The following is a 17912-nucleotide window of genomic DNA, read 5'->3' on the forward strand; positions in this document are numbered from 1 at the left end:
GTTCCCCCCCCCCCTTGAAATGTCAGGAGAGAGACGCACACGGTTCCTTTGCAAGCCTCTCCGGCAGCTGCTCCACGTCAGAGCCGCTGATCTCTTCCTGCCGTAGGCGAGAGGGTTTGTGTGTCGTAAAACACACACATGCAGGGAATCGATCGTTGCACCTGAAACAGCTACAGGCGCCAAACACTCCCTAATCAATACGATCAATTCCTGCCCACCTGAGAGATGTGCACCAGCCAGCGGCCGAGCGGCCGGGAAGAGCTCAAAACGCGCCGTGTTCAATATCGGCACGGATCGTTCCAGTTGCGCCTCGTTACACAGCAGCAGGGTTGACTACTCCATGCGAGCAAATAGGAAAACTTGGCTCAGAATCCCAACTGCTATTTCCTAAAAAGCCACTTCCGCCCTGCAGAGGAGGTGGGGGTTGCTGGCGTCATGCCCCCCTCCCCGTGCGATTGGGGGAATCCCCGGCCGTGTCACCCCCTGGCCAGCCAATCGGCTGGCTCTGGGGGCGTGGCCTGCCCTATTTAAGGAAGGCGTGGCCGGGGATCTCCCTCTTTTGCCGCCTACCAGCTGTTCCTGCTTTTCCCACCCTCTAGTACTATAAGGTTTTCGTTCCTTGACCTTGCTATGGACCTCGGATGGTCGCTGTTGAAGGGCCTGGTAGGAATTTTCCCACTTGGCAAATTGGCACCAGCCACTTGGTTTTCGCCTACCTGGTAGCAAATCGTCACAACTTTCTGGGTACTGGCGGTTAGGCATTGGTATTGTTCTGTAGATGGAAGAGGGGAGGAAGCGCCATCACCTGCCCCGCATATTGAAGGGCAGTCCGGTAAAGGATTCTGGGGGGCGTGGCCCTGTCCGGAGCCTATGGAGGTGAGGGCCTAATGCACGCCCCCAAGCGGTTACCCCAGGGGGGTTCCTAGTTGATGTGCATCAGCAGGACTCCCCCTACTGGTGGTTAACCCTTCCTGGACTTCAAGCAGACGGGCTGAAGCCAGATATAGTCGATTAGGACCAATGCCTAAGCCAATACCGCTCATCACCTGTAACCAATAAAGTTGTGGCCTTATTTAGATCATTAACCTTAATAATTGTGTCATATGTCATTTTTTCCACTGGGGAGGGGGAGGGAACTTGCCACGCAATGTTTCTTAGCAGCCATAGGTCTCTCTCTCTCCATAGCACACGAGAAACGAAACTCTCAGGAGCCGAATGCACTTTCTTGGAATATCATGGGGGCAGATTTCACAACCAGTGTGATGAACGTAGCAAACTCATGCTCCCAGATCAGGGCCAGCTGCGGACAGCTACACCCCCTCACTTAAAATTCCCCACAATGCACTGGAGTAAGTTGGCGGGGAAATTAAAAGGGGGCTCATACCACCTCAAGGCCCAAGGCCCCACTGAGACCATGGGACCCCGACAGTTACTATTGCTGTTGATGAATTGATCACCTTCTGTGATGGATGGATGGACCCTGGGCCAGCCTCCTGGTGACCCAGCAACCAATCGGAGATGGTTCGAACACCAGCCAATCAGGAGGAGCTGGCAATTCAAAAATTCAGAACTGGCAGTTAAACTGCCAGTCAGGGATCAGGGAGGGTTTGGGAAAGCACCTACATAGGAATCTGGATAGAGAGGAACCTGTTTTGTTATTTTATTTATTTTTATTTATTAAATTTCTATAGCATCTGCACCAAACCCTGAAGTGACTTAAAACGTCACAAAAAGGGGCAGAATGGGGAGGGGGCTGGATGGGGTGTTTGCAGGCTTTTTCAATGGTGTTTCAAATATACATGATTTCACGGATGCGTGTGGTGCCCCAGAACGTAACCCCCATGTAAATACATAACACAATAAGAAACAAAACAATCACACAGAGAGAGATTTTTAAAAGCCAAAGCTTGTTTAATTAGTCAAAGGCCTGGGAGAAGAGGAACATTTTCACTTGGCACCTAAAGATATGCAATGAAGGCGCCAGGCAAGCCTCTCTGGGGAGAGCATTCCACAAATGGGGAGCCACCACAGAAAAGTCCCTGTTCTCATGTTGCCATCCTCTGGACCTCCCGTGGAGGGGGGCACACAATGAAGGGCCTTGTGAGAAATTAGGGGTTAGCTAGGCAGGGCAACCTGGTTTAATTCCCTGAGGGGAAAGAAAAAATCCCAGAAGAAGCTGTGAGAGTGTTGCTGATATAGTAATACTAATAACCGTTCTATTAGTATCCACAGACTAGGTTTCAAATTAGAGTACTCAGTAAGGTTTTAAAGCTCTGTGTAGAGAGCATTTGCCTGAAACTAAGCATTGTGCCTCACCTGAATAACTATCGAGCTTAAAAACCTCACTGAGTGTAAAGAAATAAGAAGTCTAGTTTTGTTCCAGATGTGCCTCCTCATTAAAATGAACCTCTGCTTGGGGGGAATAAGCAGCCAAAAAGCATCCTTCACACAAGTAAAACAATTGGCTGTGGTATAATAAAGGAAAACACTACCACAGAAAACTGAAACAGACCTCTCTAGCGTTGCTAACAGGGAGAGCTGGTTTTTTTAAAATACCCAGAAAAACAGTCAAGTTACCCAGTTCTCATTCTGGGGCGAGGGAGTCTGTCACACCTTCCATATCTGCCTCAAGGCAATGTACAAAATATAATAAAAACTGCTTTAAAAAACGGGTTAAAAAACAACAACAAACAGAGCACAACTTAAAAAAATAAATAAATCACCAAGTAGACACCCATGGTAAAAACTCATTCACCCACCAGTTGGAAAGGCTTGCCAGAACAAAAATATATTTACGTGTTTCTGGAAATTAAAGACAGTGGGCGCCAGTTTGGAAAGGGGTGATAAAAAATGGATCCAGCAAATAAACAAGATGGCGGCATTCTGTTCAGCAGCTTTTGAAAGGTTCGAAACAATTTTGGCATGGCGCTTACAAGCATGCTGTTTAGCAGGGTCAGGGCAGAGAGAAAATGAGAGAGATCCTGCTCATTTTGGATTTCCTAGCCTGAATCCTGCAGGATCCTACAACCTTCCAGGTGCCACACTCCATTTTGGGGGAAGCTGCCAATGTTTTCTAATACCAGAAATGGGGTCTGCTGCCTGCCACCCTCCCCTCTCTTGAAGACAGGCTGCTGCAGACATGCCTGTTTGGGCTGAGATTACCTGTGTGTGAGTTATATTAATCGCTGGAGCAAAAACTAATTATTTGGTTCGCTTGCGATGTCTTTCCCGTAGAGGCTAAGGCTTAGACAATTACTTCATGGAATCCAAGGGCCTTGAACTACAGGGGAGGGAGAGAGGGAGGGAAAGGGAAGTTGCTCTCTTGAAACATTGCTTCATGTTATTTTATACGTATATTTTTGAACACACATCTATGAGCCACAATAGTATTTTCACTGTGCAGTGCTGGGGTGAACTATAGGCAACGGACTGCCATTTCCCCACAAAGGTAAAGGTAAGGTATCCCTGCCCGTACGGGCCAGTCGTGTCCGACTTTAGGGTTGTGTGCCCATCTCACTTAAGAGGCCGGGGGCCAGCGCTGTCCGGAGACACTTCCGGGTCACGTGGCCAGCGTGACAAAGCTGCTCTGGCGAGCCAGAGCCGCACACGGAAACGCTGTTTACCTTCCCGCTAGTAAGCGGTCCCTATTTATCTACTTGCACTTAAGGGTGCTTTCGAACTGCTAGGTGGGCAGGAGCTGGGACCGAAAGACGGGAACTCACCCAGCCGCGGGGATTCGAACCGCCGACCATGCGATCGGCAAGTCCTAGGCACTGAGGTTTTACCCACAGCGCCACCCGCGTCCCATTTCCCCACAAATCCCCTACTAAACTCTGAGAGATAAATTCATCGACTCGTGTGACCAAATTCAAAGTGCTGGCTATGACCTTTAAAGCACTACTCAGCTTAGGAGCAGGGCTGCTAAAAGGCCCCCACTGCTCACATAAGCCTGCTCGCTTTATTAGGATCACATATGGGGCTCCCCTTGTCAGTTCCAAACCCCTGTTCAGTTGAGACTAAGGATGTGTGAATCTGTCAATTTTGGTTTCTCTCCATTTCTCATTTTCCCAGTCGTAAATTCACGTTTGCACATTCCTGCAGCAATTTGCAATTTTATTTTAGTTTTTTCAAAAACAAAACCTCATGAAAATCAGGCAGCCATTGAGAGCGAATGTCTCCTAATTACACACATTTTGGTACACGGTTTTGATTGATATGCACATCTTTGCAAAAGAATTTGCTATAATGTAATGCATGTTGCTTGTCTTTTTAATGACCGTGCAGACTTTTGTGCAAACTTATGTGCCTTTATTGGTTGGAGAGAGGCATTGCAAAATTCAGAGAAAAATCACAAATTGAAATGTGGAGAACTGAACAGAAACGGAGAGAAACCAAAATTGGGACAGACTCATCCTAGTTGAGTGGTATAGAAATTTTAACAATTCAGTGAACTATGCCAAGGATTGAACCCATAGCTTCTACATGCTCTATCACTGAACTACTAGGAGACAAGTGATGCGTACGCATGTCTCCCAGTAGCTCTATTTCATAGATACCTTCCTTTTTTTACAGAAATCACCATTGGCTTGAAAAATTCTCACAGATTAACAACGTGGATCTAGGCAGGCAGGTGTAAATTGCAGTGACCTCACCATGTCTCAGTAAGCACACTGGCAGGTAAAGCAAACCAATCGTTCTGGTGGTCACTGTTTGAGGTCACTTTAATTCAGGGATAGCAGCCCCTGCTTGGCTTGGGGAGAACAATTGATGGGTAGGGATATAATTCCCCAAGCCAACCTGTCACAGCCTCTGTCAAGAGCTGGCCTTTCCTGCCCTCCCCTCCAAATCAGCACTCATCTCTGAACGGCAAGGCTTAAAACCAATCACTTTCCAACAACAGGAGATGCAGCTAATCAAACAGGGCAGGCGATGAAAGGAAGACGAAGGATGCTGACATAAATAAAAGTTTGAGGCTAGAATCATAGAAGCATGGAACTGTAGAGATGGAAGGGCCCCCGAGGGCTATAGTTCAACTCCCTGCAATGCAGGAATCTCAACTAAAGCATCCATGACAGATGGCCATCCAACCTCTGCTTTAAAATCTCCACAGAAGAAGAGTCCACAACCTCCTGTGAGAGGCGGTTCCACTGTCAAACAGCTCTTACTGTCAGAAAGTTCTTCCTGATGTTTAGTCAGAATCTCCTTTCTTGTAGTTTGAAGTAACTGGTTCATGTCCTACCCTCCAGAGCAGGAGAAAACAAGCTTCTCCATGTTCCATGTGACGGTCCTTGAGATATTTGAAGATGGCTCTCATATCTCCTCTCGGCCTCCTCTTTTCCAGGCTAAACATACCCAGCTCCTTCAACCATTCCTCATAAGTCTTGGTTTCCAGACCACTGGTCATCTTGGTTGCCCTCCTCTGTACATGGTTCCAGCTTGTCAGCATCCTCTTCCTTGGCTGTTTCCAAAGATTAGCGATAGGTAGACATGAAACCACCTTATCCTGGAGGTTAGACCATTTGTCTACCCGGACCAGTGCATATTTGTGTGTGTGTGTGTGTGAGTGAGAAAGAGAGAGAGAGAGAAACTACTTTTTAAAAAGAAAGAAAAAGAAAGAAAAGATAAAAGCCCAGGATTTACAGGATATTGGGGTCTGGTTTTTTTATTTCCTAAGTGACCCCAATTAATTAACAACCCGACAACAATTCCACTGCCATATGTAGCAGCACTTTGATGATAAGATCTACAACAGCTCAGGCTAGAAAGTCAATCGCTTATCAAATGTTCTAATCAACGTGAACATGCCGAGATCACTGGCAAGGTCACGTCTACAGCAATTTTCATCTGTCCTCAGCTACTCCCTCAGTCGATACTCTGAACATGTTAATTAACACATCCTCCTCCCCATTGTAACATATCCTACCTTTGGACCAACAGCCTGGATGGCTCAGCTGGTTAGAATTTGGTGCTGATAATACCAAGGTTGCAGGTTCGATCCCCGTATGGGACAGCTGCATATTCCTGCATCGCAAGGGGTTGTAATAGATTATCCTGAAGCTCCCTTTCTACGATGATTCTACGATGTTTCAAAACTTTCCCTCGAAACACAAACTTGATTGATGTTCTTTGTCCGTCACAGAAATGACCCAAGGTTTTTGTAACAGAAAAGCAAATTCCTTGAATTAAATTGGCTGGAATCACTGCCACAAAGTCACACTTCTTTCCACAGGACTAAGGGCAGGGAAATATATTTGCGTCCTGCTCTTCCTCCAAAAGTACACAGGGCCATCTCGTTTTAGAGTCACAGATCAACCTGGCATAGCCAGTATGAACTGGGAGTCGATGCTGGAGGTGGCAACGGTCACTGGGTTAGATAGCCTTGTCCCGTGGACAGATGGCCATGGGAAGCCCACAAAAAGGACCAGACAGCCATAGACCTCTCCCCACTTGCAGTTCCTAGCAAATGGTGTTCAGGGGCATACAACCTCCAATAGTGGAGACAGAACATAGCCATCATGACTAGCAGCCACTGATACCTGCCAGGAACTGGCTGCCCACTGAGAAGTGGTGGCTTGATTCTGTGGAGTGGGACCAGAAGCATTTTTGTTAGGGATTGTAGGAAAAGAGCTGAAAGGAAAATAAAGAACTAATTCATGTATGTGGCAACGGCGGCAAGAGTCTTAATAGCACAAGGATGGAAGAATGAGGAAATCCCGACAAAAGAACAGTGGCAAGAGAAATTGATGGATTATGCAGAACTGGAGAAATGGACGTACAAACTGCGAGACAAGGACAACTGTGACTTTAAAGAAGAATGGGAACCTTTTACAAATTACTTATAAAAACAACAAAATGAACTGGACTCCTTGGCAGGTTTTGAATAAGCATACACAAATTTATTGATTGTTAATATAATAGACAGATAATTTGAGGATCTTTACAATTTTACCATATGCAGAAAATAACATGTGTTGGAAAATCAGAGAGAGAAGCTGAGGGGAGTCTTGGGGAGAGGGAGGGAGGGTCTTTCTTGGGGAGGGGGGAGGGGAAAAATTGGGGGGGGATGAAGATGATGTGTTTTGATAATTTGTTATGTTGAAATTCTTAATAAATTTTTTTTAAAAAAAAAAAAGATTCTGCGGAGTGGGCACCGGGAGAAGAGGGGTTGGAGATTTGACTTGGAAGAAGGAATCAGTGAACTGGGAGAACAGCTGAGAGAAGAGAGTCAGAGGCAGGAGAAGCCGCAGGACTGGAGAGGGAAGAATGGGTGCAGGAGGAGGGAGGGAGAGGTCAGGCTGGAGTAGAGTCAAGGACTTCCACACCTACTCCTCCTGCCCCCATTGTCTCCCAGGATCAGGAGAGGACTGAAGAGAGAGGAGCAGAAGCAGGATGCACGGAGGCATAGTCTTCGCCTGCTTGTGCGCAGCTTGGGTGAGGGAGATACATAAGCCTAGTTTGGGGGAGGGGCCTCTCTGTTGCAGCACTTGCTTCCTTGGGTGTACATCTAGGAGTAGCTGAGAGACGTGGATCTGATGGACATGACTTTTGCTAACTTGCAAGTATACATTTGACATTAAAAGTAAAGGTAAAGGGACCCCTGACCATTAGATCCAGTCGTGGCCGATTCTGGGGTTGCGGCGCTCATCTCGCTTTATTGGCCGAGGGAGCCGGCATACAGCTTCCGGGTCATGTGGCCAACATGACTAAGCCGCTTCTGGTGAGCCAGAGCAGCGCACGGAAACGCCATTTACCTTCCTGCCAGAGCGGTACCTATTGATCTACTTGCACTTTGACGTGCTTTCGAACTGCTAGGTTGGCAGGAGCAGGGACCGAGCAATGGGAGCTCACCCCATCGCGGGGATTTGAACCGCCGACCTTCTGATCAGCAAGTCCTAGGCTCCAGCGCCACCCACGACATTTGGCATTAGTCAGTTCCTAATTCTGGACAGTGATTATAAAGAGAGTAAAACCATTCCAAGTGGAACCTAACTGTATAATTTCAGCAAAAGCAGTAGATCCCACAAAACAAAACACCTTAGCTGTCAAAGCCAAGGACAAAGAGGTGAACCTTCAGTGAAAGCTGTACACCGAAGTTGCTAGATGCACCTCTGTGATGGTGACAAAGTAGGTGAGATCAGGGATGGAGAAACTGTGGCCCTCCAGATCTTGTAGGACACCAACTCCCATCAGGCCCAGCAGGCATGGCCAATGGTCAGAGATGATAGGGAATTGTGGGGTGGGAGCCACAGTTTCTCCCCCCCCCCCTGGACTAGATAATCTTACGCTTCTAAGGCCGTAGTCTGCCATGCCACATATTCTACATCTTTCAGGTTAGGGAAAGTACAAACAGTTCTCACATCTGCCGCACTTGAAAAGAACAATGTGTGCAACTCGGCCTCCGGTTGGATTAGCCCAAAGTAAACAACCTTTGTGATGTGGTCCAGAGACCACTTAAGGCTCATAAACTGCCTCGGCCTCACTGACGTCTGCAGAAGCGAACACACGGAAGCCCGGCTGTACCACCTTCATTGGCTTGCAGATCACTGCCTAGAAGCTCCCAAATCACCCAAATCTATCCCAAATGCCTCCGAGTCCATTTCGCATTCCTCTTGCCTTGGTTTTACTGCAGAAAATATTTATATCGGGCATAAAAAATAGTGAAGCGGTAGCGATAAGGGGGTGGGTGGGGGGGGAGCAGCTATTAAACATAGAAGCAGAGCATCCTTCAGTTTCCTGCATGAGTAATTTTATGTTTCATAAGCGGGTTCTCCGAGGAGGAGGAGGAGGAGGAAAAGAGGATGACAGAAACATGAGATTGCACCAGGCTACAGAAGAACTTCCTGGTAGACAGCGCTGGGTGCAAAAATAAGGGCTTGGTCCAAGCTACTGACAATTTTTCACAAAGCTTGTTTGTTTGTATAATTAGCCAAAGGCCTGGAAGAATAATGGAATCATAGAATTGTAGACTTGGAAGCGACCCTGAGGGGCTTCTCCTGGAATGCAGGAATCTCAAGGAAGAGAAATGCTTTTGCTTGGTGACTAAAGATATCAAGGTGCCAGGTGAGCTTCCATGGAGAGGGCATGCCACAAACGGGGAGCCACTGCAGAAAAGGCCTGCTCTTGTGCCGGACCCACTGGGCCGCTTGTGGAGGAGGCACATGAAGGGGAGCCTCTGGTGATGATTGCAGGGTCTGTATAGGTTCGTATTGCAGAACTACAATTCCCATCACCTACAGTAAGCATGGCCAATAGCCAAGAAGGATGGGAGGTGTGTTTCAACAACCTCTGGAAGACCAAAGCTTCCACACACCTGTTCTACTTGGATACAGCCCAATACGAATACGCTTAAGACTATCTTGCAAATATTTCATCACTTACCTTTTTTGCAACGCTTTCCCAAGTAGGAGCTTAGTCTGCCTTTGTCCTCCACCGACATCTCTTCCACTCAGCTGGGGTTCGTGTCTCTTTTTGCTTCCAGTGCATTTGGAAACCCATTTGCCACTTCTATCATAGGACACCATTTGTAGCACTCCCTGTGTGGAGTGTGCATGTGTTGAAGTGCGAGAAATATGAAAGTTATTAATATATTTTAAGAAGACCCGTGACATCAATGCATGTTGTTGTTGTACATGTGGCTCTATCCACTGTTGTCCCTCCCCATCCCAAGGCAACCAGATATATTTTCTGGGTGCATATCACATATGCACAAACACTGTGCAAGGCGAAGGACTCTCGCTGCCCATTTGGAGATTCCTGTGCTTTTGATTTATTGTGCCAATTGCTTAGGAGACGTTGTCTCCTCTCTGGCCAGAGTGAATCCTGACAGCTTAATTTATCACACATGCTGTTTGGTAGTCCAATGCTTTATATAAGCTGCTAAGCGGAGATCTGGCCAGTTTAACAAACTGATTACTAATAAACCTTTCACCTCATCCAGCACATTGATAACTAATTTTTCTTTGATAAGAACTGGAGACACAAAGTCAAGAATACTCCTAAGAGCTGCCCTAGGTTTTGTCTAAATGGAATTGGCCCTATAAGAGGGTGTTCAAAACCGAATTGCTATTGGTGACTGCCATACATTGCAACAAAAGGGCAGAAATTGGGATCAGTCAAAACTAAGTGTAGCTTCTCTATTAGAAATTAATTAGCATGGTATATTTGGACTTTATCCAGGGGGATTTAGCTCAATGCATGGCTGGGTATTCAGTGCATTTAAGAACAGAACCAGCCAGAATGGCCAAATGTCAGAGATGAAAGGAGTTCAAGAGCAACAACATCTGGAAGGCAACAGGTGAGCCAACCTTGTTTTAAAATAAATAAATAGCTGATGTTGAAGTATCGCAAGAAGATTGGATCTGGGAGAAGGTTAAAGGGGCCACAGTAGACCTCACTGAATTCATCATCATGTCTTGCTCTTCCATGAACTTATCCCCATGCTGTCAATATGTTTGTATGATGAGCCCTCTATGGATCTGACGAGCAAGCTACCATAAAGGTAAAGGGGACCCCTGACCTTAGGTCCAGTCGCGGACGACTCTGGGGTTGCGGCGCTCATCTCGCTTTATTGGCCGAGGGAGCCAGCGTACAGCTTCTGGGTCATGTGGCCAGCATGACTAAGCCGCTTCTGGCGAACCAGAGCAGTGCACGGAAACGCCGTTTACCTTCCTGCCGGAGCGGTACCTAGTTATCTACTTGCACTTTGACATGCTTTTGAACTGTTAGGTTGGCAGGAGCAGGGACCGAGCAACGGGAGCTCACCCCGTCACGGGGATTTGAACCGCTGACCTTATGATCGGCAAGCCCAGGCTCTGTGGTTTAGACCATAGCGCCACCCGCATCCCAGCAAGCAATATAATTATTGATATTATTGATATTACTTGCATTAGAAACAATTAAGAACCAACAAAAACCCTAAAAACACAGCTATACAATTAAAAGGCAGGACTAACAAATCCCGCCCCATTAAAAGAAGCCAAAATGTCACCCTTTGAACAAAAGGCCAAAAGGCTGGGGAAAGAGAAAAGTCTTTGACTGGTGCTTAAACATAAAGAGGGCTTTGGGCACATCTCACCCTTGGGATCACTAGCCAATCCCACCACAGGAAGTTACAAAATTTCTAAATCAACAGGTAGCATGCATACAAAAACTAAGAGTTCTATCACACATTTCTGGATAGAATCTAACAGTTTTCTTGGTCTAGTGATTCTCCTCCCCCCCCCAACACCCCACCTTTTTGAAAATATTATGCCACTTGGGTACCAAAATGTCTCGGGCCCTGGGCATCCCACCCCAGTCAAAATATTTGCATAAGTTTTTGATTATTTTTTTTTGAGGCAGGGGTTGGATGGCTACACCTGCTCTGTGTAGGGTTTCGGGGGTAGATAGATGGATGCAGAAAGGACGGCTCTTTACATGCCTAGAAAAGTTTCAAGAAAAAGCACATGTGAGTTGATCTGCGTGTGCTTGTAGCGTGCAAAAGGAGGACAGCAAGCATTTTCTAAAGATGAACAAGCTGATCTTGTTTTAGTAGCTCCACTTTTCAAATTTACCCAGATTTTTTAAAGCACTCCAATGATTTCTTTGGGGGCTTCCAATAAAGACCTAATACTATTTCTGCAGCGGGGTCCCTGACTCCAGGGTACGAGAGCCACCCAATAAGCATGGAAGGGCAGCTTTTTAGCCACTGTGCGTCCCAAAGCTAAGCATTTAGAAACACTGAAAACGGAACGTGCTTCAGTTCTAAGAGAACGGTGTGCAAGTTCTGTTATATGCCGTGGAACTTAGAGGAAAACACTCCTGATGTGACTCCGAAAGAATATATTGCAGCACTCCAAATCACTTGCCCACGTACGTGCACCGAAAAAGAGTAGATCTAGCAAAAAGGCAACGAACAGAGATCCGCATCCATCATTGCAGCGCATCCCTAATTATTATCTAATTATAGTATTAGCGTGTAATATTAGCAGGGCTGTGGCTATCATTAAGGGACCCTGCACTCCTGAATTTGCACATTATCAGGATTATCAAAAAGGATAGGGCTGACCACAGCTCAGAAGCTCCTTACCACCCAAAATCACGCCAAGTACGCTGACTTAGTCATTTCTCAAATGCCAGTGCTGTGGAGGTGGTGTTCCTTGAACACCAGGCTCTGAAAGCTCAGTTATTTTAGGATAAAGCTTTGTTGTCTCATCATCGGGATGAGGCAGCCAGCCACCCGTAGCTTCCCAGACAAGTCGTACGCTGCCTAAAGCCTGAGAGATGCTGCAAGCCATATGGTCCTTGGGAAAGCTCATGGCTATTGGAACCGGGTTAACTCCTTCCATGCAGAGACCTTGCCCTTCACGGTCCAGTTGATAACCTGGCAATCTTTGCGTGGCCAGCTGGTGCAAGGCTGTGTGGCAGGTGTCTGCACCACAGGTGATAATTGAGAGCCAATATATATGCATATGTACAAGAGGCCTGACATGTAATACGGCAAAACACATTCCCTGAAAATCAAAGCAGCAGAAGCTCTAGGGTCTACAAGCAGCTATTTGGCGCATGCCCATGAACATGTAGATAATGAACATACTCTTCAAGAGGCCACTTTTTAGCCTATATTTAATGACAAGGGTCCACCAAACCTCATGAATCACTCACCCCTGTCCCGTCAGATACTGAGAACACCCGCCTTCCACCTGGCCCTTATATCCAGAAAGCAAAGCAAGTGAGCATTATTTTAAGGCTTCCACATACTGTAAATTCCATCCTGCTCCAAGATACTGAAAACAGATAATGCGACAACAGCCCAACACATGCACCTTAAGATTCTAGTCTGTTTTATCTCCATCCCTTTCTGTATAACAAGGCTGGAGTTAGCCTTTTTTTAAAAAATCCCCCAAGCTCAGGTAGGTAGCTGTGTTGGTCTGACGCAGTCAAAATAAATGAAAAAATTGTCCAGTAGCACCTTAGAGACCAACTAAGTTTGTTCTGAAGACAGGAGTGCCTGGCATGCTCTGGTCCATGGGGTCACGAAGAGTCGGACACAACTAAACAACAACAACAAAGTTTGTTCTGGGTATAAGCTTTTGTGTGCCAGCACACTTCTTCAGATACACTGTGTATCTGAAGAAGTGTGCATGCACACAAAAGCTTATACCCAGAACAAACTTACTTAGTCTCCAAGGTGCTACTGGACATTTTTATTTATTTTTTTTATTTATTCCCCAAGCTCAGTTGGTTAGAGCATGGTGCTGATTAACACCAAGGTTGCAGGTTCGATCCCTGTATGGGACAGCTGCATAGTTCTGCAGAGCAGGGGGTTGGGCCTAGATGATCCTTAGGGTCCCGACTCTACAATTCTGTGATATAAAATCACACAATACCTACCTGGATATTGAACCTGAGGCCTTCTGCACGCAAATTAGATGCTCTAGCCCATCACTCTCCCTTCCTTAAAATGCACCAATTCCCCAAGTTTCATTTCAGCTGGGGCTGAGCATTAAAGGGTTAAGCCGGGGATAGACTCCTACATGTGGAGGGCCACAGGTTTCCTAACCTCCATCAGCCCTGCCCCATGAGCCATATTGGCTGGGGCTGATGGAAGCTGGGAGTCCAAGAGCATCGAAAGAGCATGCATCAGGTTCTCCATAGACCAAACGCTCATCATTTCACTACACTTGTACCTTCCCTTTGCTAGCCTGGCCCACTGATGTCCACTACTCCACTCATTGTGTTAAGGCTTCAGGAACTCCACCCCACAGGCACCCCTAGGCACCCTTTTAAACTGCACCCTCACCCCAGCTTCCCCATCCAGAAGGGTGCTTTGTTTTTGCTGCCGCTTTGCTTGCTGTTCTCACAGGGCTGCAGAAATTAAAGCAGTGAAGCGAGCCAGTATAATAATTTCTCCCCGTGTTCCCGTTTGATCTCTTTGGGGTATTATTGAGCATTTTACATAATAATCCTATTAATAGAAGTGATAGGCAGCTTAACGCAGTGTGAGGTCACCCACAGTAGAAGAGTGAGACTGGTATTAGTTAATCACCAGAAGAGAGAAAATGAGGACTTTGATCAGAGAAAGAGATTTGCCACACTCTAAAAGCTCCTACCTGATCAAGCCAGGAATATTTCATAGGAGGGGAGCCAAGAGAAACAGAATATAGGCTATTGTGAGAGATTCAGAGCAAGTTGCCGTTGTAACAGTGATGGCAGACAAGGCAGATTGATTCTGTGTGTGAAGTTGACAGAGCAGGCGAGAGCTGGAACTTCAAAGGTCCTTTTCATAAGCATTGGATATGAGGCAGACTTTAGTATCTTCAGAATCTTTGTATTTTCCACCCCTATATTTTTTTAAACCCACAAAGTTTCTAGTCCGTAGATTTTTTTTTATACCAACTTGGTGGGGAGGGGGGAGGGAATAGACTGCAAGTCTTGAAAACCGAAAAGCTCGGAAACTGAATACCTGCCAGAGTTAGCTCAGTTGGTTAGACCATGGAGTTGATTAACTCCAAGGTTGCAGATTTGATCCCCGCATTGGCCAGCTGCATATTCCTGCATTGTAGGGGGTTGGACTAGATGATCCTCGGGGTCCCTTCCAAATCTATGATTCTATGATAAGCCAGAAGAGGATGTAGCTGCAGTGGTCATAAAGCTGTGCGTTTCTTTCACATCTCATAACTGGGCTTCTTAGAACAGAATGTGAACATTCAAGTTTTGCTAAAATTGGCAAATACCACTGATATGGTATCTAAGAACCTGTCAGAGGCCTCGTGCCTTATTTCCCAAAGCCCAGTGTCTCACTTACATGGCTCTGGAAAGGCAGCATGAGGGCTGGGGGTGGGGAGTCAAGTTTTGGTCTTGCTTCTCCCTTGCAACTAGCTAGTGTGCGGCTCACAGATTCCGTGTCAAAGTACTCTTACAGCTCACTTGGTATGAAAAGCTGGGACGCCCTCTCCTAGAGGATCTGCCCACCCTTCATCCCTTTCTACTTGTATGTGTTAAGTTCTTGAAAGAAAAAGAAAAGCTCTGAGCTGAGAATTGGTGGAAGCTGAGTCCAAGCTGCTGCGCTAAGTTTTCAGGAAGAATTGTCAGAAAAGTGGATTTCCTAAAGCTCTGGATTCCTCTCCTGCTGAATCTTTCTCCTTCCACATTTTCCATTCCTCATCATCCAGCCATCCCCTTTTAATCTCCTTACATGAAGACAGGGAACAGCTAGCAACAAAGCTGCACCAATATATATTGCCAATGGCCTGGTTCACACATTATGCTAAGCCATGGTTTGACCATGAGTTGCCCCACAGACGATAAAAACAAACCATGGCTTGTTTCTGCATTGCTTAGCTTGTTTTCTAACTGCTCTTACCTACTGCCTTTGTAGCTTGGTAAGCATTAGGGGTGCAGTGGCCAAAAACACACACACTTAAGGAAGGATGCTGTGTTCACACGCAATAGCAACCGTACTTAAAGCAAACAAAGTTTTGTAAAACAAGATACCATGGTTTCAGACAATGTTAAACAGATCAATAGCTAAGTGGCTGGGCAGGGTTTAATAAAGTATGGCTTAGTGTTGTTTTTTAACTAGGCCAACAGAGGCAGCCCAAGGATGGCATATACTCTGGAAACTCATCTGACGTAAGGCTTCCTCTTTTGCGCAAGAAGAAAGTTAACAATGCAGAGTGTCACAACACCTAATTCCCATGAGACTGGATTTGTCCAAATTATGCCACACAGACTTCAGTTTTACATTAAACTTTCCGGACGACTCTATTCCTCATTTGACTCAAGATTTGACTGCTAGTATTTCTGGGTGTTTGTAAATGTGTGCACTTGTAGGGGTAATTTCTACCCAACTGACACCCAGCTAGGAAAGACCCACCTGATCAGCCCCTCCCACCAGGTTTCCGCAGCAGGACTTAGCACTTAGCCACAGGGAGTTGAACTGCAGCCAAGTGGTTCCCAAATGGACGAGGCAGACAGAGACAGACCGCATTAGCCTCCTTGCTTCTTGGATTGGCCCAATGCTCAATTTTCACCATATTAACCATAGTCTAGAGTAGCTTTCATTTTTGTTTTCCTTTGAAATCTTATGCCAAAATACCTAAATTTGTGTCATTCAAATATTGTTCCCAGAATTTTAAATGAATTAGGGTCCACTAAAGAGGTCCATCCATCCATGATCTAGTAAGAGGGCGTTCTCACTTGCTCTTTCACTCTCACACAAATATTTATTCAACTGGTCACACAATGCGGCGCTGCCTCTAAGCATTATTCACAAAGCAAACACTGAATTCCTCTGACAGCTCTGAAGAGTGAAAAAGAATCAAAAGGAGTCAGGTGGTAATACTCGAATACCTTTTATTCCCCCCCTCCTGTAAAATGGCTTGTACTTCCAAAACGTACAACAGTTAAATTGTGTTAATATCCATTCACATTGATGTATATAAAAGGCCAGCTTTCACAAACATAACTCAGAACGTTCAACAGCTGGTAACACTTTTGAAGTAAACATTGCCATTAGCCCCATTCCCAGTGGGCTCGTGGGAATGAGATGCAGTTCTGAAATTTGGGCTTGGGTTTTTGTTTTGTTTTTAAGAAATGTATTTAGAGCATAGCAAAAATATACTTTTACTTGTTGGATCATGCTACAATTTTATCCAGGTGCCGAGTTCACAAGGAGAATGTCAAAAAGTCATGTGTGCATTGAAATGTGTTTGCAGAGGGCTTGCTGCTGAAATCTCTCTCAGATACATGGCAAACTACTATAGGAGTCTCAGGAAAATCCATAGCTCATTGGCAAAGGCATGGCTTTGCAGGCAAACAGTCTCAGATTCCATCCCTGGCACCTTCGTTGAAAGAACCTTGAAGATCAGGCTGGGCAGAGGCCATCAGAGGGCAGAGCCACTGCTTGTTCAAGACAGTACTCAGCAGGTATCTGGAAACTTACGTCAGAGCCTGTGTGCTATGGTCTGAAACAAGACTGAAATGGTATTGCCATTGTTGGGGAAGAGATGTGGCAAAATAAAATAAAATAAATGCTTTTCACGACTTCTGGGTGACCATCTCACCCCTCAGTCACCTCCTGTTTATGGCTCAGAGCAGATCAAGTACTTTGATCGCTTTTCTTTCTCTGAAATAGGCTTTTCTGACAAAGTTAAACACCACCACCATTCTGGTCAAGAAACAGCACAGGTTGGCTAGGTTAAAATCCCAAATCACTCAGATTCCACAACTACCCACTGCCCTGCTTTGCTCTTCCTTCCAGATTGCCCTTCAAATAATTATCACATGCATTTTCTGTGCCAGCAATATCAACAGCTATCAAAAACTAGAAAGTGCTCTAAACAACACAAAGTCTTGGGGCAAATTAAATACTAGTTAATTTATCGTGGCATAAGCTTTCATGGGCTCATCAAGCCTGACAAAGTGTGTTTGAGTCTCTGAAAGCTGATGCCACAATAAATTTGATATTCTTTAAGGTGCCACAAGACTCCTTGCTTGCTTTGCTGCAAAGAAACCACATCTCTCAAAACAATGAATGCTCTTTTTCCCCCCAAGCAAGCTTCTCAGTGAAGCCAAGGAGAAATTTGCATAAGCAACTTGGGATCGATAGGAATTTTTGTTTTTTTTTGCTTATTTTAAAGGGAAATGGTTTGCTGATCTCTGCAGGAGAAAGTTACATCTCAAGATCAATTTAGGACTGTTCACTAAATTTTTAAGGGACCAAAGTTGCTGCTGGGCTCAAATTATTTTCCAGGGTCGTTTGGATCATGGGGTTGATATGGCTGGTTAAGGCACGCCCATTTAAAATCAAATTTGGGGCAAAAAGGAGAGCAGGGGCTAGAATAGTAAGTTATTATGGATTTTCTAAATTAGGCTATTCTCTAAAAACAGGTGCACCAAAAAGGGTTATCCAGAACTGGAGAGCCAACCTC

The 17912-nt window shown here is 45.7% G+C and overlaps 1 long non-coding RNA gene across 1 annotated transcript; it reads left to right on the forward strand.

Moving 5' to 3' along the window:
• Positions 1-2313: 2313 nt before the first annotated feature.
• LOC128417798 (uncharacterized) lies at positions 2314-15675 on the forward strand. The gene is made up of 3 exons (XR_008331562.1): positions 2314-2904; positions 4573-4677; positions 15563-15675. It is a non-coding gene; the product is annotated as an uncharacterized LOC128417798 (long non-coding RNA).
• The last annotated feature ends 2237 nt before the right edge of the window (positions 15676-17912 follow it).

Source organism: Podarcis raffonei, chromosome 1 (genome assembly GCF_027172205.1).
Source record: "Podarcis raffonei isolate rPodRaf1 chromosome 1, rPodRaf1.pri, whole genome shotgun sequence".
NCBI lineage: Eukaryota > Metazoa > Chordata > Lepidosauria > Squamata > Lacertidae > Podarcis > Podarcis raffonei.